Source organism: Passer domesticus, chromosome 2 (assembly GCF_036417665.1).
Source record: "Passer domesticus isolate bPasDom1 chromosome 2, bPasDom1.hap1, whole genome shotgun sequence".
NCBI lineage: Eukaryota > Metazoa > Chordata > Aves > Passeriformes > Passeridae > Passer > Passer domesticus.
The window spans coordinates 81,547,283-81,568,424 of record NC_087475.1 but is presented as its reverse complement, the minus strand read 5'-3'; the positions used below and the strand labels follow the sequence as shown (position 1 = coordinate 81,568,424).

The following is a 21,142-nucleotide window of genomic DNA, read 5'->3' as shown; positions in this document are numbered from 1 at the left end:
ATTTTGATCTTATTTGGTGAAATTCGTGAGGGGTTTTTTTTGTGTTTTATTTTTTTCTTTTTTTTTTTCCCTCCCCAGATTGTTGATTAGGTCTCTACAGTTGACGGTAGTTTCCTTTCTGTATCATTTTGCCTTTGTTACAAGATGCCATAATTCTTGCTTAACATCTCCATAGAAAACTGTATTAGCAAGCAAAATATTTATCTGCATGCTAGAGCCTGTTTCAGAGCTTAAGGTGATGAGATGGATATTTTCCTTATAGCATTGTTATTCCACATTGGAAAAACAATCTTATCAGTAAGAACTGTGGGATTTCCCTGTTTTCACAGTTAGGTGAATGCCATCCTTCCTCAAGTAATAATCACTCGCTAACCTTGCATTTGTTGCTCTTTCAGATTTCACAGCCAGAGCTGACACTGCCGACAGCTTGATAAACTGTTTGCCACTTATGATGGCTTTGCCTCTTCCAGGAACATTCTTTCCTGTGTATACTCACTTTGAAGAACCTGATTTTTTTCTGAAGCCTCCACACAAATTAGGCACTTTTGGTCCTGCAAAATTATCTGGGCTAAAAAATGTGAAATTTTGGCTCAAGGAAACAGTGCCTATAATAAAAACAACAAGTTCATGTGGAAGAAGAGTTCTGTGGCACTAATAATGTGGGTACCCCTTGATATGGGCCCTAGTTTCTCATAGATCTTGACAGTAGGATGATACAGTTGATGACAAAGTTTTCAGGTTATATCTTGCAATTCATTTAGTGGTCTGCTTTGGTGATTTTCTGTTTGCTTTTTAGGTAATTTGGTCACAAATTTACCGATAGATGGTGCTGCCGCTCTAAATGCTCTTTGTTCAGTCTTGACTTGAGAAAGGAATGCTGGCACTTGTATTTCAACATTCCAGTGATTTCCTAGGCTCTGAAGAAAAATGCTATGAAATATTACTCAGATATACTCTTTCCTATGTATTCCTGGGAAGATAATTACAATAATGAATCAGGCTCTTTTATTGTAACCATGTTATTGTGCTTGTATATAACATCTCTCAAAACAATTCGACTCATCCTACATGTGAAAGGTCTTTGAGCATCTGACTCTACTTGCCATAGTGTCAAGTAATATGTAATGAATGTTTTCTTAATACACACTAAAGTAATTATTTTCATACATAATGCTTGGGAACAGAGAGAGAGAGATATTAAGATTGACTTGTCTGAGTCACGTGGGAAGTCTTTTTCATGACAAGGAATAAAATCCAGGTAACTTGTGTCATACCTAATTTACTTGCTGTTGGTCAGCCGCTCCTTCCTTAAGAAATAAATTGAGAAAGGATGTCTGTCTTGTCTGGTACTGACAGAAAAGTCACTGTAACATCAGAACAAGTGGGAATGTGGCTATGCTACTTCTCTTCTAGAAGCAATGAGGCGTAGCTATTTTATTACGTTTGTTGCCATTAGTCAGGGCTACTGCTTGTTTGTCTGAGGCTACCAATAAACACAGTGTGATTCATGTAGAACTGCTTTGAGGGATGGCTTGACTCCAAAAGCACAGTTTAGCCTTTATTTGGCAGTTGTTTGCTTAATGCAGAAAAATGTGTATGAAAGCTATGAACAATGAATCTGTGCTTTAACACCCAGCTTGTAAAATCCACTTGATTTATCCTGCAGAAGATATTGCAATATAAAGGAATAATGAATACAATGCCTGCCTTCATTTTCTCTTATTTTTTGGTTATGCTGTCATCTTCAATATTATTGCAATGGATTCAGGCCTGTATGGAGTCATCATGACTAATAAAATGTCTTTAAAATCAAAGATGATCTGTGATGCTGAGCTTTGAAAGGGCATTTTTTAAAATCTAATTGTAACATATGTGGAATTTTCTTTCCCTTGTATGATTACTCTGATTTAATCATGAAGCGTAAGGGAGAGATGCAGTGGAACAGAGCAGTAGAGCATTTGAAGAGGCATTGTTGCCTCTCCAGAAGTAGGTCATCCTCCACAAGTTCTGTATTACTGTTGTAGGCTGATTATTGACTCTGTCCTTTCCTCTGTAAAACAGTGGTTTCCCTCTCGTGGCCTTTTAATCTCTGGAAATCTTTGGGCCACTTCCTTTGGGTCCTTGGTCTTGGAGCAGGTGTCAGAAAAACACAAGCATATTTCTTAAATGCGATCTACAGGGACTGCCATTTCCAATGAGAAAAATAAATATATCAGGGACAAAGTAGGAAAAAGACAAAGTAGGAGACTTTGAAGTCATCGATACAAATGATGGTCCCCGCAGAAACTGGGCTCATGAGGGTGTGGAATGCAAAAGTTAAAACGCAGAAACAAAAGAGATTTGTGCTGGGAATAAAGCCCAGATTTTTCTACATCCAGGTGAAGAGGGCTAAGAAGGCAATTGCCTGGAAACTCTGAATAATTGGATTAATCTGCATTAGCATTTAAATTTGGATCAAGAGTGGACTTTTTAATTGAACTCCCACCATCTACATTTTCTGTGCTTTAGAGTGGTCTCAGAGCACCTAAACTAGAAACATCCCCGGTGAAATCAGGATGGAAGAGGGACTCCAGGAGCACACCTGGTCCATTTTAGTTGTTGGCAATGAGCATGCAGGAGACAGGAATAGACTAGATGTAATCTAGTCCAGTAATCTGAAAGAAACCTCCTGAAACTGTGTAGTGCAGGCATCATATGATAATGATCTTGTGAAAGCCCTCGATGACAGGGCTTTAGGTCTGCTGGTGTTGGTCACTGCTGAGTGCTAAGGACAGCTTGGTGGCTGGTGTGCGGTGGGGCTCCGCCAGTGACCATGGTGAGGCTGTGGGACAGTCTTCACACTGAGATGCTTCACATGCTTCATGCTTCCAAAGCAGCCTCCTCAGAAACAGGCTGGCTTTCACGTGTGTGTCTGTCACCAGTAGCTGTCCTTGTGGGTGAAGGTGAGCACGGAGCTCTGGCTGGCCGAGGTGATTATTGTAGGTGGAGGGTGGGCACCCCACTGCAAGAGGGGACAGCTGGCTGGGCCAGAGGGGCTGCCTGGCTGACCAGCAAGGGAGCAACGCTTTTAAGAAACTGCAAGAATGTGGCAGTCCCCCTGCTGTAGTCCTAGTTATGCAGTATTGTTCCCTAAAATGTTCATATTGTCTTGCTGAAGTACTTTTTTTTTTTTTTTAATTTGCAGGTCCTGTTAAACACAAATTGCTTTAGCTCTACTACACTACTAGTGTGAGTAACTCTCTACATTCTTTGGTATTGCTTCCTTCAGGGTATTTAAACTGTGTTATCATCTCCCTTCAGGCTCCTTTTATCTGACAGTATATATTAAATTCCTGTTTTCTCTAATTTTTACATCGCAGTCTTAAATCTTGTCTTCATTTATTTGCCTGTGTCTGTCCTTAAATATGTGGGATATGCTAGCATACTGAATAGAAAATTTCTTGTAATTGTAGTTAGATTGCTACTGCATTATATAAAGCTTCTCAGGATTTGACTTCAACTTTTAAATACATCTATTGTTCCAGCTTCTTTTATATACCAACTTTGATAAATTAGGGATGTTAAACGATTTCTAATGGAAGGGATTTTAGGGGGTTGTTTTCACTTTGTTGTTGTTGTTGGGGGTTTTTTTGTTGTGATTTTTTGTTTGTTTTGATGTTTTTGTACTTGACTTTAGTGTTTGCGTTTAGTTTTGCTTAGCAAATGAGATCTACATAATATGTGTGTGTTTAAAAGGCAAGTTGAAATTCTATTAAATATTTTTTAATATGATATTTGGTCTCCTTTGCTTGCATAGAAGGTCTGCAGAGTCTGCAGTTCTGCCCCAGGAATGGATGCCTTTGCACTTGGGCATTATCTCATTAGTATCACCAGAGCTTTCTACAGGCAGTAAGGTACACCAATATAAATCCAGTTTAGAGATTAAGACATAGCTATGACAACACAGAACCAAAAGAAAAGCCTTAGCTAGCGAAGTGATGCATGGTTGGAGGATGAGGGACAGTGGGAATGCGTGAATACACTGGATTCACAACCTGCACAGAGGCATTGTGCAGCTTCTGTGTCTGAAGGTTTCCAAGAGCAGACTGGATAAAGCTGGACACAGTGGGGGGTGATCTCAGATGTTCCTTCTTTGGGCTGAAGATTGGACTAGACACCTTCCAAAGTTCCTTCCAACCTGAATTTTCCTGTGATCTTATGAAAAGGAATGATGATGTATGAGAAAATACTAACAACCCACAGAAGTAAATCAGTGTTTACTGATCTTCCTTCCATAGATTTTACTATTTTAGATTTGAACAACCTCAAGAAAGAACATATTTTCATTTTTTTTTAACAGTTGGGATCAGCCAATTGTTCCTAAAATACACACTGTGGAATATTTTCTGGTCATATCTTCAAGATGGCAGAATCAAGTTTACCAACATCTGTAGATGTTTATGTTTGACAATAGAGCCTGATTTTGGAACCACAGTATATTTTATAAGCAGTTTGCTGAAGCAAATACTCTTTTATGTGACCATTTTAATCAATCATGATTTGTCACTGTGAAAGGGTCAGGACCTTAAAATATAACAGCATATAGACTCCCTATTAAAGAATCTTCCAATCTGCTTTAAAATCTTATAACCTTTTATAATCCTCTAGCAAATTCTATACCATTTTTCTGTAAAGGTTCAGAATTCCTACTCACAGAATCTTGTGTTCTGAACTACCAAAGTGGGGGTTTTTATTATTATTTTTGTAGATACATTCTTCAGAAGGTTTTACATCTAAATATAAATTTACTCCAAGGTTGCTTGGCATATGAAGTCAGAGGAGATCATGACACTAGACAGCACAGGGCAGGTTTGTGACATAATTCTAAATGTGCTTTAAATTAGGGAGAGGTCGAGTATTTACCCACACTGGGTATTACAGCATGGCTGAATGAGATGAAGGAAATTGGTGTATTCAGTATGAAGCCACTGGAAAAAACCCCATGTTAAATAAACACAAATAAAGCAGATTTATCAGAGAAAAAAAAATTTAGATGTAAACATGCTTGTTTTGCACAAGTGCTTCCACAGAGATCTGACTGAAGCAAACACCTCATGACTTGTGCTTTGACCTCAAGAATTCACTCAGCATTTCCCAATTTAATCAGATGTGTTGATTCCTATAGCCATGGGGTAGCTGCTTTTCCTCCCTTCCTGCCCCTTCTTCCCTCCCTTGCCTGCTTCTGCCTCTCAATTTTCTTTTACTTCCCTCCTGCTTTTTTCTTTCCATTCCCCTTCCTTTCCCCATGTCTCACACATCTGGAGACTAACAGCCTATAGACATTTTCCTAAACATCCAGTATATTGCTACTATAATAATACAGAAGGAAAGGGAATGAACCATAAAATCATTGGCAGATCAAGGAAAAACCTGGCCTGTATCACATGGGAGCACAGGACTCAGAATAATGCGGGGGGTTTTATTTATAAGGAAGAATTGTAATGATATGTAAATTAAAGGCAGAAGAATGGAGGGCCAGACTGCTGCATGAATAATACTTCTGTAGTTCTGAACAATGAGAATAAGAGTTTTTCAGATGGCTCATATAGGCACCTTTACAGTGGTTACATAGAAAACCACATCCAGTTTTGTCCAGACATTTAAAGTGTCCATTTGGGGATTTCTGTTTGGGAGGTGTTCCTGATGACCTAACTCATTGCTGGAAGGAAAAACAGAACACAGACAACATTGTTGAGTCCACCTGAATGAGTGTAGGAGATGTAGCTGCTCACTTTTCAAAATAAGTCAACCATGAACATCAAGTCTAATGTTCTTCAAATTATGAAAAGAATTATTAATTGTCTTATGGCTAAAGAATATTTATTGGTATATTCAGTGGCAGGGCTTTTTGTTTTCTTTTTCTGTATAGTGTGAAACTAATTGAGGAGTGAAAAATTCCTTTTAGGACTGTAATAATTAATCAAAATTGAGAATGTTCCAAAATATGGCTTGGACGTTTATCTGATGCAAATAAGCTCTTGTTTGAAATCAATAAAGCCGTGGCAGTTTATGCCAGCAAAGACTTCTTTTCTTTTGAATGAATAATATACCCAAGCAATAAATTTTTTCTTATAGTTAAGTGCCAGATATCAACCTGTTCATTCACAAAGCTGTGGAACATAATCAGTTGTAAACTACCCTGTCTTCCATAATTCAGTGCTTTCTAGGATAGGGTTTGTCACTGTCCATTTTTCTCTTTGGTGTCAGCCAGGTGAAATAATGTAATTGTGAGTTTAGTCATGCTGCTAGTCTGAAATTAAAAATTGAGCAGTACTGGAATTTCTTCTTAACTGTGCCTCTAAAAATGTGGCATAATACTCATGAAGTCTTCAGTGTTACAGTAGTGTCAAATATTTCCTGCCCTTGGATATTTACTGACAAGAAAGAAAACAGTGGGTCTAGGCTGATGAGGAGCTAGTTTTTGACAGAGATGGAGAGGTACTTAGTCAGAAACAATGCTGCAGCATTGTAGCAGCAGCATAGGATATCTCAGCAGGAGATCTTAGAGAGGCGAGAGTGATTAAATTCTGAAACAGAGCTGATTTCATTCATTAATTCACACATTTCCACAAGTGCACACAACACCAAATCATGTATGTTCAAATATTTTGTTTTCCCTTGCAGCACTGTGTGCGGGCAGGCAGACTGAGATTCCCAGTAGTGCCACAGGGACAGAGTTGTATGTCACTCCCTCAGATAACAAACAATAGGATAAACAGAAATGGGCTCATGTTGTGCCAGAGGAGGTTTAGATTCAACATTATGAAAAATTCCTTCACTGAAAGGGTGGTCAAGCATTGCAACAGGATGCCCAGGGAAGTGCTGTAGTCACAGTCTCTAAAGTGTTCAAAAAAGATGTAGATGTGGTGCTTATAGACATGGTTTATTGGGGGACTTGGCAGTGCTGGGTTAGTGGTTAGACTCATTGATCTTAGAAGTCTTTTCCAATGTTGATGATTCTATAATTCTAATGTACAGATGATGAGAGAAATAGGCCAGGTTCTCTTCATGTCTTTTGTATTTGGCTTAGGTTGGTGATTTTGGATGCGGCTTTTTTGTTCCCCATATAAACTGGGGTTTAGTCTCTGCATCCTGTTCCACCTGTGGCCCCTCATGATGTACACACTCTATTCTTTCCCAGTTTGGGTATCCTGAGAAGGAACTTAGAGATGTGCTGGGATCTTGATGACCTCCTGATCATAGTGCCATCAATGCATCATTCTTGTAGCACTCCTCCTGCCACGTGATTCTTTGTGGTGCTTCCACACTGTACGTTTTTGTCTGTTCCAGTTTAAACACCTCTGCTCCAATTCTCTACGCAAGACAGATGCTGTTCTCCTAATATTTAATGTAGACATTCATGATGAACTGTGATGCTGAAAAATACGTTAATAGGGCATTACAGAACTGATAGTGAACTCCTGCTATATTAAATAGCAGTGTATCATCACTGGTGTATTACTTCCCACAAGAAGGAATGTTGCAGTAGCAGGACTATTATGGGCTTGAAAGCAAAGGCACATTAAGCTTGTTTTTCATTTAATCCACAGCTGAGTATACCTTATAACACAGGTAATTGCTGTTAAGAGTTGTTAACATAATCTGCATATCTTATCCTTGGAACTGAATTAATCTCATCTAACTATCTGCTGACATTTACTTTTGAGATACCCTAAGTTCTGGGTTACTGGTGAAGAATGTACACTTCTAAGATGCAGGTTTTTTGCCTATTTTAGATCATTACTTTAGCATAAGAAAAATAACAGCTAAAGATGATTATTTTCTCCTCTCTTACTGATTTTTAAGGAAGCATATAGAAAGTAGTTAAAATATAGAAATCTACATTTAGTTAGTAAATACCACCCCAGATGTCTGCTTTCTGTAATAATGCTCCCATAACTATTATTGTGACCACATGTGGACAAAGTAAAATTTGCCTGCTGCCCCCCAAAGAATCAAATCAGTGATGGAAATAGTTCTGGAATATAAAGAATTTGAATTAAAATGTCTTTTCCATGTGTATAGAATGGAGGGATTGACTTCTTTTGTGATGTAATTGAATGTATTTTCATTTAGTGAGTGGGGACAAAATCTGTTTTTATACGAGGGGAGAATCTGATCCAGAATCACAGTTTTTCACCTGGCACATGATAAAAGTCAATTAAATGTCTCCTGCACATGAAAGCATTTTATATTCCATTTTCTTCTTACTGATAATTGAGTTGATAACCTATGTAGCTCCTCTGGTAGGTAAAGATCAGCACCCAACACAACCATCCAAGGCAACTGCCTTCAAGCTGCTGTGTCTTTAATATTTTGGTTTTCAGTGGTTTTTGACCTACTGCTGCTCTTGCTGGTTTAAAGGCTCAGATTTCAGCTTTTCCACATGACCAATGACTTTCTGTTATCACTTCTGGTAAGTTGCAATGTCTGTGCAACTCCTGTTCTACCATTATGGTCAAGGGTTACAAATGTGACTGCTAATTTTCAGCACTCCCTCTGGAATACTTGAATCAGCCAGAGTGGCATGGGTCTTCCTGATGACATGGATGACAGCTCCATACTGATGTTTGAATATCCCAGTGGATCCAAAATAGTGCTGTATGCTTATGTTTAGGCATTTGAACCCTGCTCCATCTGGTTTTGAAATTTTTGGACTAAAATGCTGGACAGGGGGTTTTTTGAGCCTCATTTCAGTAAGGTAAAGGAAAAAGTAAATAATTTGTCCTGAATGGGATTCCCTTTGAATGACTCAAGACTCATTCGTCTACTGAAAGCCACCTTTCCTGCCCTCTGAAAGCCCCAAACCCTGAGCCCTTTTCAACATGTGTAATTGCTATTAAATCTGATCCAGATGTTAAGAAATAACAAACTGGTATTAAAAGCTAGTGGAAACATTTCCATAGTGGAAGATGGTCACAAATGTGAAGTGTCCAGCACTACATTGCAAGTGCTGAAGCATTTTGTTTTCAGTTTCTGACTGCAGCCCGCATTCGCAAACCAAGCCTGATTCTTTATTTTTTTGATTTCTTGTATTTTAATGTTAATTTATTCATACAACACACCTTATCAAGTCGTGCACTTGTGATGTTCAAAGAGCTTTCCTACAGGAAAGACTTGAGTTCTTTGGAAAAGCGTGTAGGATCAGGAACATTGTTTAATATTTACTGGCTTACAACGGTAGATAATGGTAAAATAATAACCATCTAAGCCAAATAATGATCAGTTGCACATCAACATGAAAATCAGAGTATTTCACAGAATTACAATAAATCCTTGAGCTTTTCCTGTGTTCCAACAGGTCCTGTCAAAGTGGATAAAGAAGAGACGGGTTCAGAAACAAGTGCTCCTTCAAAATAAGAGTTGACAGCAAAAGGAGTGATTGCACCATGGAAATGGATTTTGCCATTTGAAATGGAGAGAAAACATGTAAGAAGAGTTAAGATTATCCCTAAGACAAAGCTGATGGAAGCAGGCTCAGCCACAGAACTCTGCTGCAGAACCCATCCCTGTGAAGTGACAATGGATGGCAGAACAGATGTTCAAGTGCAATGCCCTAGTTGGTGGCAGTGTGAACAGTGTATTTGAGAGGGAAGCCCAGCAAGGACTACTCAGTTACTGAGGGAAGCTGTTTGTAGGAAGAGCTACTGATGCCACTACATGACAGAGGTTTGATGATGGCTTACTGCCTTTCTGTAAAGGATGAGAATATGGTATGGCTCTGCTCCTCTTATGACCTAGCATTCCAATGAGTAACACAGCTTGGTGTGTAGATGAAAAAACATGGTTTAACTTTCTTGTCAGGAAGGCCTACTGGCACTTTTCACTCATCTCTCTTTACAAAAAAATTTGCTGTATCTGCTGAGTGGAAGCCTTGACAAAAAATGAGAAATAAAAATCTGGAAAAAGGAGGTCCTTGAACTAACATTCTCAATAATGCTTCCCATCATGTTGACTCTTCTTCTAATTTGCACTAAAATTTATGGACTTTTTTTTTGTGCTGATTTAGGTCCCTGTTCAGCATGATTACAAAGTTGAAAACTACAGCTTTTAACTGCACTGGAGAATGCTGATTGCAGGCTCTGTTACATTATGTCAATACTCTCATGTCATTAGTGCTGTGCTTTCATATTGCTTATTTAATGATCCCCCTCCTGTAGTCCACAGTGAAACTTTGCACACAGATGATCAGGCCTTGCTCCCTTTATGTACACAGTGCATTAGAGCCAGTGGGTCAATAGCAGCTGGCTGAAAGATCAAACTCTGAATTTTGAAATAACCTTTGCCAAATCTGTATGTAGTATATGAAATCAACATTATTAATCTTAAAATACCTTCCAGCTATAACCAAAACTCTGAAGTGCACATTTGGGATAGTGCAATATTTAATGAAATATTAATTTTATATATGATAGATACCATGCCATAATGAATAAGGAAGAACTTATCCAGTATTCTCAAGCAGAACATGTAATTGATACCAAAGACAAGCCTTCCTTGACTTCAAGACTTATCTTATAGAAGTTGTATGACAATCTCCTTTCCAAAAACTTATCATTCTTGATTAGATTAGAGTGAATATTGATAGAGAATTGAATCAATATCGACACGGTAGCTCTTTCTTAAGACCTCTCTGGATCTGTGCCTTCATTATGTTCTTAGTTTTGCACAGTGAAATATGTAGAAAGACAATTCTTATCTGCTGTTGTGCTGCAGATTTCATGTCAGTAATGCTGGGAAAATATGCAGGAGTGCAGGAGGGGAAATTCTTTCTGCAAATAGTCAATATAAGCTGCATACATGCTACCACCATGACTTAAATGACTGAAGGTCCTCTCCTGGCTGTATTCATAAAGTAACAAATTTTACCAGTGTCATTCAAGTGAGTGTTTTAAAGTATGAACAGACATTTAAAAAATGGCAGTGGAGTTCTTACTCTGCAGTGTTTCACAAAACCCTGAATCTATAGAAGTATTTGAAGGGCAGGGGTGGAAATGGGGTAATTCCCTTGTCCTAACTGAAGCATCTATGAAGACCAAATCTGAATGAATCATTGAAGGCTCTTTCTGTAGTTGGGGTGTTACTCATCTCATGCTAGCACAGAGACTTATAAACTTAGCTCCCAAGACTCCAAAGTTTCAGAATTCACCTGTTTGCAATATTCAGCTCTGCATATTTATAGTAGCCTATTACTACATCCATTAAGAGCTTTTTAACAATTTCTTTTGAGTGCTTGAAGATAGCTATTCCATAATGTTAATGAGCAGACGTTCCCTGCTGACAGATGTGGTATGATTCAAAGTTATTGTCAAGACTTCTGAAAGCTCAAGAAAGTAGACACTTGAAGAAAAGGTATTTATATATATGAATTAACACTAATGAGTAATTTACAGAAAGGCATTAGATGATATAAGAAGGAAGAAAAGTCCAATGCATGCTCTTTCATTCAAATCAGTGATTTTGCACGTCTTACAACTTGCTGTCAATAGCAAGAGCCAGGGCCTTTGTTTACCACCCACTTCACCTTTCACAGAGATTTTCACAGTGGTGATTACAATAATTTTTTGTTGCCAAATATCAAGCAAGGTGTTTTAGGGTTGTACTTTGCCTCTTTCTCACTTTCCTAAGCAATCTGTTGCAAGATAAGTCTTGCATTGGGTGCTTTGCCTCAAAGGCACTTTTCTGTCATCACTGTGTATGGAGCCAGAATCTGCATGTTGTGGAAAATAGCATAGGTTAATTCCCTATTAGGGTACCACCTGATTTTTTTTTTAGCTTTGGCACCTCAGTAGTTATGATGATGAAATTCAGCACCTCTGTTAGGTGGGTTGAAAGCGGTCTGCAGTGCTTTTTTGCTTGAAAATCATTTGACAAAAGTGGAATTAAAGACGAACTTTTCTTCCTCTTAACATTAAATTCTCTTGCTTTAGAAAACTGGTTTAATGGTTTAGTTAGTAATTATTACTGTTTTTCCTTGTAGTGTGGTTTAGCTCAGCATTTTATTTCACCAAAGTGAGTGAAAGCTGTTGTGCGACAGCCTTCTCATACAATAACAGTACCAGTAACTGCTTTTTTTGGGGAACGAGTAACAGAGAAAGGTTTACACAATAAGTAAACAAACATCAGAGCTATATATTATTTCCTGGTAAACAGAGACATAGAACCTCATAACACTATAAGTTGGTTTCTTAACAGCAAATAAGCCAATTTCTCCCTTTGTGAGTCAGCAATGCAGTCTAGTATTCTCTGCACTCCAACTCTGATAATTTTGTTCGTTATATATCTCAAAGGCTGTATCCATGCTGGTCTTACAGGCATTAATATCAATCTATCTATTTGGTAAATATCTCTTGAGATGCTTTATTGCTTAGCATCCTGGTAGTCTAATTTACTTATGTGCTAACATTGGCCACTTTTAACTTTCTCCTGACAGAGTAAGTAATGGAAAGTCCCTTTCTCAAACAGATACATGCTGTTTTCATTTAGTTTCTTTTGGAGAGAAATCTGATGCCCAGAAGTGATGGTGTTGGAGAAGCAAAGGGGATGCCCTGGCTTGTACCAGCCAGTGTGATAGCCCAGAGCTCAGGGAACAGGGATGTGCTGCTGAGCTGTAGCACTCCAGCCTTCCCTCAGGAAGAGAAAACAGCTACCTCCCGTCTTCTCATTTCATGCTCTCATTGCTAAGATCATGTACAAAAAAAAAAAAAGGCTTTTTCAGTCTTTTTCATTATTTGAGTAATAGGGTGTACATTTCCCAAGGCATTAGGGAAATGCCCTCCACCTCCCACACATTGGCCATGCTGAATGGAAGAATGCTCTGTGTCAATGGAAGAAGGGAAAACTATGCCAAGGTGTCATGGCAGGTTAGGAGGAAGACAGAAACCTAATCTAAAGGCAGATGGAGGCTTATGGATAGAAGAAGGATAGAAAATGTCTGAATAAGGCTGGGTGACTAAACTAATGCTGACACATTCGTTTTATGAGGGAAGAAAGGAAACAAAAACATGCCTCTCTGAACTATCATAAAAAGAATTTTTATAGCAATAGAAAAAGGAAACCTTGGTTTCAGTGAGACCTGAACTAAAACTCCAGTCTGTGCTAAGAACCATTTCTGTAGGGACACAGAGGAAAGAGCTTTAATATCAGAGCCACATGTCTTTGCTCAGGACCCAGCTGTGATGGGGAAAGAGATCAGCATCACTCCCTTTGCTGCTGGCTGTCATTCCTTTAGTTCTGCTTTTGTGAAATAATTGCCTTTAAGGAAAGTATATGGGTTATAATAAATAATGTTATATCCACAGTCCAATAGTGCTACTGTGAAAAATGCCATGTAAACTTCTCAAGTGGTGGATGGAGAGAATAATATCTGGCTGGTGTGTGGTGACACAGGCACCCGAGGTAGCATCATCCATAAGGCAGCTTGTCTTCTCTTGGCTTTGAGAGTCAATGAAATTTAAAGATTAGCCACAAAATACTTACTCCATGATGGAAAGGCTGGTAGCAGGGACAGTTGGCTAAAACCATTAAAGATTTGTGTTGTTTGCTCTCAGTCTCTTCTCCCATGTTATTTTTGTGCTTCCTTCCTGGTCCTTTTCTCTGATATAACCTCTCATTTCCAGCCTATCTGGAAATGTCTTTATGCCTTGAAATCCTTGAATTAATTTTCTTTTTCCACTTCCTTTCTCTGAGTTTTTCTGTAAAAATGGTAATCTCTTGTGTCTTCCCAAAATACCTAAAATTCCTCTGCTAAAATGAGCTATTATAAACAAGACCTTTGCTTTTTGACTTTTTCTAATTTGCTTTTCAGATCTAGGGTATGGCTTGTAAGGCGTCTATAAACAAAAGCAGAATACAAAGACAATCCCTGATACCTATTGACTGTATTCAGAACTGACCTGACTGGAGAATCCAGGTATATCGTTTGGGGAACAAAAAGAGGGAAATCTGGTTTTGTCTAAATAGGTAATTTAACTTGCTGTAGGTATGTGGTAGATAGCATCTAATATGTTTAAGCAAGTGCTACATACAGAAAGTGAGTACCTCCAGATTTTTAGAAATTTTGTACTTGAGTTATATTTGACCAGGGAATTTTCAGTCACGGAATTTCTTGGTCACACCAATAGATGGCAATCTGTCTTCACGTCCCTTCATTTCTTCAAAAGTGAGTGAAAAGGTGAGGAGGAAAGAGAGAAAACAGTTTTCCTCAAATGCTTTTTTCCCCCTTTTATGTGTCAGAGTTTCAAAGCTAAATGTTCAAATGCCCTGGAAATGAGAAATTATCTGAAAACTAGTACACTGCGTGCTACCACAGCGCAAATTACCCCATGCTGTCCTGTCAGATTTAATCTGCCTGAATCATTTTTGGAAGTGATGATATGGGATTTAGTTTCCATGCGAGCTAGTAAACTGAGATTAACACTGTTTTTGATACTATTGCATATTTTAATCTAAGATTCAATTTATTGCCCAAATTCAACATTGTGAAATCTTCAACAGATATCAAAAATATAGGAAAAAAAAAGATAAAGAAATCTCAAGTCATATGGAATATACTTGATCTTCCAGTCTGATTGTGATTTGTGCTACAGCAATGTAATTCAGAAATAACTGCAAATGAAATATCTCAGTGTCAGATTAGCAAATGTGATGGTAAAATTAAAATCGAGTGTCATTTGCTCTGCTGCCATTGTGGAAGCACTTGTGAACTTTGGTGATAGCTTTTCTAGAAAAATTGTTTTGATTGGAGAATCTGATTGTTGAATTTATTTAACCTTTTTACTCCCTTTATTTACTCATACATTACCACTATTGCAACAGAGCCCATGGGCATATAAGATGGTTTCTAGGAGAAATTTCCTTCAAAAACTGATTTAATTGTTGCCAATTTGTTTAAAAACTGAAAAACACAGGAAAATGAATGCCTTTGCCCTGGTGGTGCAGTTCTCTGTACCCAGGAGTGGTCTGGGACCAGCAAGTTCCATTCATTTGGCAAATAATACTTATTTCAGCTGCATTGTCTTGTTGATCCAGGGTGTACCTGGATAAGGCTTTATGTGGAAAGTGGCTAAACAGTTGCTGCCTCCAGCCTGATAGCTGGGACAAAGCTCCCTGGAGGCACTGGGATAAATAATATCCCACTGGATAAAGAGAGCAGCATCATTGGGAGCCATGCAGCCCTGGCAGAGCCCCAAAGGCCTGGGGCTGCAGCAGCAGAGCTCAATGCTCACTCCATGCCCTGCACTAAAGGCTGCCCTGAGCTCTGCACCCACTGCCCTCTGCTTCACCCCAGCCCTTCTCCTGGCCTCCCGGGGCACTGCATGACCTGCCTGCCTCCTGCAGTGCTTGCACCAGGCTTTGGGAAGATGTCTGTGCAGGTCTCTCATTCTGCCTGGCACCATCTGAAAGCCCCACGCTGTTTGGGAAGAAACAGTGTGCTTCTGCAGTACATACTTCTCCCTGAATCCTTGGCATCCTGTAGTTTATTCTGTCCTTTCTTGCATTAGCAAAGAAAACACTGCAAGTCAGTAAACAGGCCTTAATCTGGAATTTATTGTTATTTAGTTTAGTTTATGTATTTAGTTTAGTTTATTTAGTTATTGTTAACTAAATAATGCAGGTAGTGCTGAAAATAAATTGCATCTACTAACAGTGCACATTATGAAACCAGGCATTTCTTATGGGATCCTCCCCTCTACCAAAATTAGTGCCTTGTGTATAAAGAATAGCTCTCTTATTTTTTGTTGGGGGTGCTCATTGCTGATGAATGGAGCTGAGGCTGAAGAGGTTATTGTGGATGCTAAGGACAGCAATAGGGCAGCTAGAGCAGCAAGCTAAAAGAAAATGAAGTTTCAGTCATTAATTATCCATTCTTCTGGTTTCCAAGTGTAAACATGCTGTGCTTCCACAAACCTACAGGAGCAGAAAAGGGCATAAAGTGCCTTGCACAGTTCTTACCTTTCATAACATTTCTGCCCTGGATGTATGCTCACACTTTATGTAGGCATTTTATGTATTTTATGTGCTTCAGAGGTTGGGTGTTTTTGTAATAGGACATCCATTTACTTCCAGAGGGAGTATTATTCTTCCTCTTTGTATTTTATGAAGCCTTTTCCTTTAAAAAAAGAAAAAAAAAAAAGATGCCCCAGCCACATTCTAGGATTATGTGAAATGGGGAGAGAATACACAAACCCCAGCCTTCAGCCTCAGGGATGAATCTCCATAATCTGAAGCCAACACCAGATGAACTGCTGAAGGGTTGCTGTTTAAGCCTTGATACCATTACCTCTCCTCTTTGACCTGAAGGGATTGATTGTCTGCTCCTGGAGTATTAATGAGTTTGCTGAGCTTCTCTGCAGCAGACCTCTGGGCATGAACTTTCTCTTGCCTGAAGGAATGGAGGATAAATCTCTGAGCTTGTTTTCATGGCTCTGGTTTAATTGCTGATACAGAGGATTTTGCCACTTATTCAATGAAAGGCGTCAGAATCTGAATTTTTTATTTCCTCAAAAAATAAATTAAAAAAAAAAGGGGAGTCAGGTAAATGTAAGAAAGGAATGGGAAAAGGGGGAAAACACACTAGCATTACTAGCATTATTTTTCTGGTCTCAGAAATGTATTTGCTAATTCAGTGAATAAATTTTAACAAGTCTATGCAGCCCCAGCCAGTTCCCCAGCAGATCCATAGCACTCTGATCCTAGTGAAAGGGTGTCAACTTCATTAATAACAGCATTCTCCAGACACACACAAATTAATCAAGAATGTATGAGAAGTTAATGAGTGTAAAATTAATGGGGTATTTTTGATGCCTTTTTTAGATATTTCTAAGTAAACAGGGATGTTTATTTCTGGAGCTAGAGAGCAAAATTGGAAAACCATTAAGTTAATAGTTTTTTTATTCATTTTCAGTGAGCTTCTGAGCAGGATCTGTTAGTATAAGCACTGCAGAAAGATGGGGCCCTGGGTACAGCGCCAGCCTAAAAGTTACAACACTCAGCTTTAGAGTCTGCTGCAACTTTATAGGTCACTTTACCCTCCATGCCTCAGTTTCCCTCCAAAAGCTGCTGTTTTTTTCTTCAGGGTGGAATTTACTCTTTTTTATGGGGATTTGCTGAACCCCAGTTGTGAGAAGGACATGGACTTTCTGGTTATTGTGGTACTGTAATGTAGAATATCTGACCTACTCCCAGGATAGGAAATTCCTGGGCATCGACAGAAGGCCAGGGTGCACTGCTGACATCCACGTGCTCTGTTCTGTGTCACTGCAGGCCTTTGGCATTTCCTCTGTTTGGGTTCTGGATCCTTTCTGAGCATGGATTGTCAATTTCACCAAACAAGGGCAAAAGGACTAAATACAAGCAATTTTCAAAATAAATGCCGAACATATCAGTTCACGCAACATTAAGTTCACTATTATGTGGATGTTCTTTCAGCCAGCCTGTGTCTCCTGTTTATTTCACAGCATGCTTGCACATTTAATGTATGAGTTTGAAAGGGAGAAGGAATGTAATTTCACCTGTCACCTGGGGAAAGTTACCTTGTTAATTTTCTATTGTTTGGCATTCCAAGCTCTTGAGGAAAAGCATCACGAGATTTATCCCTGCCAAAGGATATGACCTTTAGTGAACTGAGAAACACAGCATGCAGCCTCTGTCTGAAACCAAGTTTTGCATTGCTTTTCATATTTATTTAAATGTCCTCCGGCATAGCGCAAGAGACCAGGAAGGATCACATGAAAACTCACCAGGATTATGTTGGTTCATTCCCTAAAGAAATACATACTTTCACACAAGCACAGCTTTTCTCATAATGGAAAAGTAGGACGGATCCTTGTATGCTATTGGAAAGACTGTTAAATGGAAACTACATCTTCCAATGACAGGAGCAATGGGGCCACGTTTGGCCCCACAAGTAGAAACTGGATTTATTCTGAGCCATCACTCCTTTTGAAACATTTCTGTTTAGCCAAGGACCTGTATATGGGAAGAGGAATGATAGATAGTCATATTAATTCTATCTTTAGTCTAAGCTGAGACCACCAACATTAAAATGCCACAGCATTTTTTTCTGTAGCATTTCCCTAGGCTAAGTTTCTGCTCAAACCCTAAATGTAGATTTCCATGATATAGTATATTGTGATGTCTTTAGCATGTTGCCTTGGCACTGATCACTGAATTTTCTGGGTTTATTGTGTTGCTGGCCTTAGGGGAAAAGTCCCCTTAAGGAAGAAAACTCTGTGAAGAAAAAGTAAAATAATGATTCTTTAAGAACCAAAAGGGCAATACAGGCTCCATTACAATCCCTAGAAAGAGATTATGCAAATCAAGGGAAGGAGAAAGGGAGCATTGCAAGAGAGCTGGCAAAATAACTTATGAGAAAGGAAAATTAATTCTGTCATGCCAAGACCAAGCACCTTTTCTTCATACTATCCCCTCAGTGCTTTTTCCAGCTTCCTTCCTGATATCTTTTGTGTCAGCAATAGGTCAAAATTTATAGAGGATTTGGATACAGTGAATGTCCCTTCATTTTCCCTAGTGTTTTCATGATTCAGTGTAATACATTCTTCCTCTTCAGCCTTTAAATTCTGTTCCCTTTCTGGAAAACCTCTGTTGCTTTCAGAGAATCTCTGGAGGGTTTTCCCAGTCTTCTTTGGCTGTTTTTCTCAAAAAAAACCCCTGTCTCTTGCATGAATATCTCTGTCCCCAAGCTCCAGTGAGCAAACTTAAGGTGGCAGTTTATGTCCAAATAATTTTGCTAATAGGTTTTATTTATTTGAACTTCTGCCTAAGCATCAGGACTTTAAAGCACCCAGCAAGGGTGGAAATATTTCAGTAATGGGGATGGGACCCAAAATTTGTTGTTGCATGCTTCTATTTTGCCAAGGGTATCTTATACTTTCATTAATAAATTTTTCCTGGCTCTTTGGGGATAGGGTGCACAGAGCACCAGGCATGAAAATAGTGAGTCCCTCCTGAACTCCTTCTAATGGCCTTGTAACTTAGCAGCCCTCAGGTCAGCATCTTCCAGCAGAGCTGGATTGTGATATGGAGAGGGAGAAGAATTACTAAACCTGGGCAAAGAAACTACAGAGAATGAGTGAAAACATGACCTGAATGATATGCATTGGAATTAGGACAAGGAGCAGGTCATTGGTGCTCTGGAGGTGAGATGGACATGTCTTAGACAAGGATCCAAGTTGGGAGGGAGTTGGGACTTTCTGGGCAAGGAGCCTGGTGCAGGAGAAAGAGCAGGGAATTAAGAGCTGAATGTGCTTGGAGTCTGATGGCTGGGATTGGGGTGAGAAACTTGGCTAGAAACTGGTGTGGCAAGGATTAGGAGACGCAGTGATGATGAACCGTGTGGAGTGGGAGGAGAGCAAGAGGAGAGCAGGGTAATGTTGGAGTGAATCCAGCTGGGGTGGGTGAAGGGAAGGACAGACACTTCATTCACTCACTGTTTGCCTTCCCACACCAGGCTGGGGTTTCCATGCCATGTTTCCTTGCTCTCTGCACATGTGAAAGCTTCCACCTCCCCTATGAGAGAAACATATTCCCCACCCTCCATGCTGATTCACATCAAAGATGACAATCAGCACTTGCTTTCAATTATTGCATTAGTTTGAATTAGTTGAAAGCTATTTTTGCATCCTTCTGGGATCCAACCTGGCCTGAGGTCTATGACTGACACCACATGACAAAAAAGCTTCTGCCTTTTTCCATTTTGCAGTTTGTCTGCATATTGAAGCAAGAAATACTTTCCCCAAATTCCACTCTTTCTTTTGCACATTTCAAATTAATCTCCTGGCCATTCTTACAAGCTGAGTCTGGTCTGTTTATTTAGCTGGATAAATGTCTGATATAAAAACTCATTAGCCCAACAATTACCTTTGACACCATAGATGAATAAAGTCTCTTTGCCATGTAAATTAGGAAATCATGCTAAGTCCCTTCCAGCTCTGAGAAGGCACACTTTTGAAAGACATTCAAAATGCAGAAAATCAGTTAGAGTCATTAATATTTCTGTGGTGGGTACAGTTCATATCAGACATCCCAGATAGCACCAGACACAGGATTTTATTATTACTCCTCATGATAAAGCTGTCCCTCTGCATCATATGCAGACCAAAAGCCTAGTTGCTACATTAATCATTCCACTGGATGATTCTGTCAGTTCTTCCTGTATGGCATTTCTTTAGAAAATTACAAAAAGAATGAGACAAGAACTGGTCTACAAAGGAAAGGAAAATCAGAAGGTGAGTCCATTCTTTGCAGCACTTCTATCTATCCCCTTTAATAACTAGTATTAAGCATTATTAACACAAAAAATTATTTACGGTATTAATGGAAAAATATTTAAAGTGCAGGAAATTTGCATTTGGGTTTGATTTCCTCCTCCATTTCTCAGGTATTCCCTCTGATGTGGCGATAAGACTGTCTTCTTGGTGAATGTGGAAGAAGCAGAAGGTTGGGTAGCGAGGGAGCTGGCAGAAGTGCTCAGTGAGCCACTTCCCTCATTAGATTCAATATTAGGAAAAATTTCTTCATGGAAAGGATTCTCAAGCATTGGAAAAAGCTACCCAGGGAAGTAGTTGGGTCACCTTCCCTGGAAGGATTTAAAAGAAGTGTAGATGTGGCACAAGGGGGCATGGTTTGGTGGTAACTTGGCAATACTGGGTTAACTGGTAGACTCAATGATATTAAAAATATTTTCCAACCTAAATTTAATTCTAGGATTCCATGATTTCAAAGAAGCCCAAATCCCATTCAAAGCCAATGCAATTCAAGTGGCTGTGAGACTTTCAAAAATTTAGTTGAAATACTTCTGAAGTGACAGGCACTGGAATCTTCATTGTTTGGTTTGCCAGTCCCTCAGGTCCTTTTACAAATATTATCCAAGCAGAGCGCTGCTTGGAAAGCTTATAATGGGCTATATTTGTTCAGAGAACCTGTAAAAATGAACATGAAAGTGTGTGTGCACAGAACAAAAAGATCTTTGTATGAAGTTTTCCATTCATGTAGCTGTGTTGTGTCATTCTTTCATAATAAATGGAGCTGTGTAGGTTTTCCTACATGGTAGAAAAATAATTGGATTTCAAGTAGACATGCT

General features: G+C 39.1%; 1 long non-coding RNA gene across 1 annotated transcript; it reads left to right on the top strand.

The window, feature by feature from the left end:
* Positions 1-9,488: 9,488 nt before the first annotated feature.
* On the top strand, positions 9,489-17,393 carry LOC135295538 (uncharacterized). The gene is made up of 3 exons (XR_010357666.1): positions 9,489-9,752; positions 13,847-13,951; positions 17,305-17,393. It is a non-coding gene; the product is annotated as an uncharacterized LOC135295538 (long non-coding RNA).
* Positions 17,394-21,142: the final 3,749 nt, after the last annotated feature.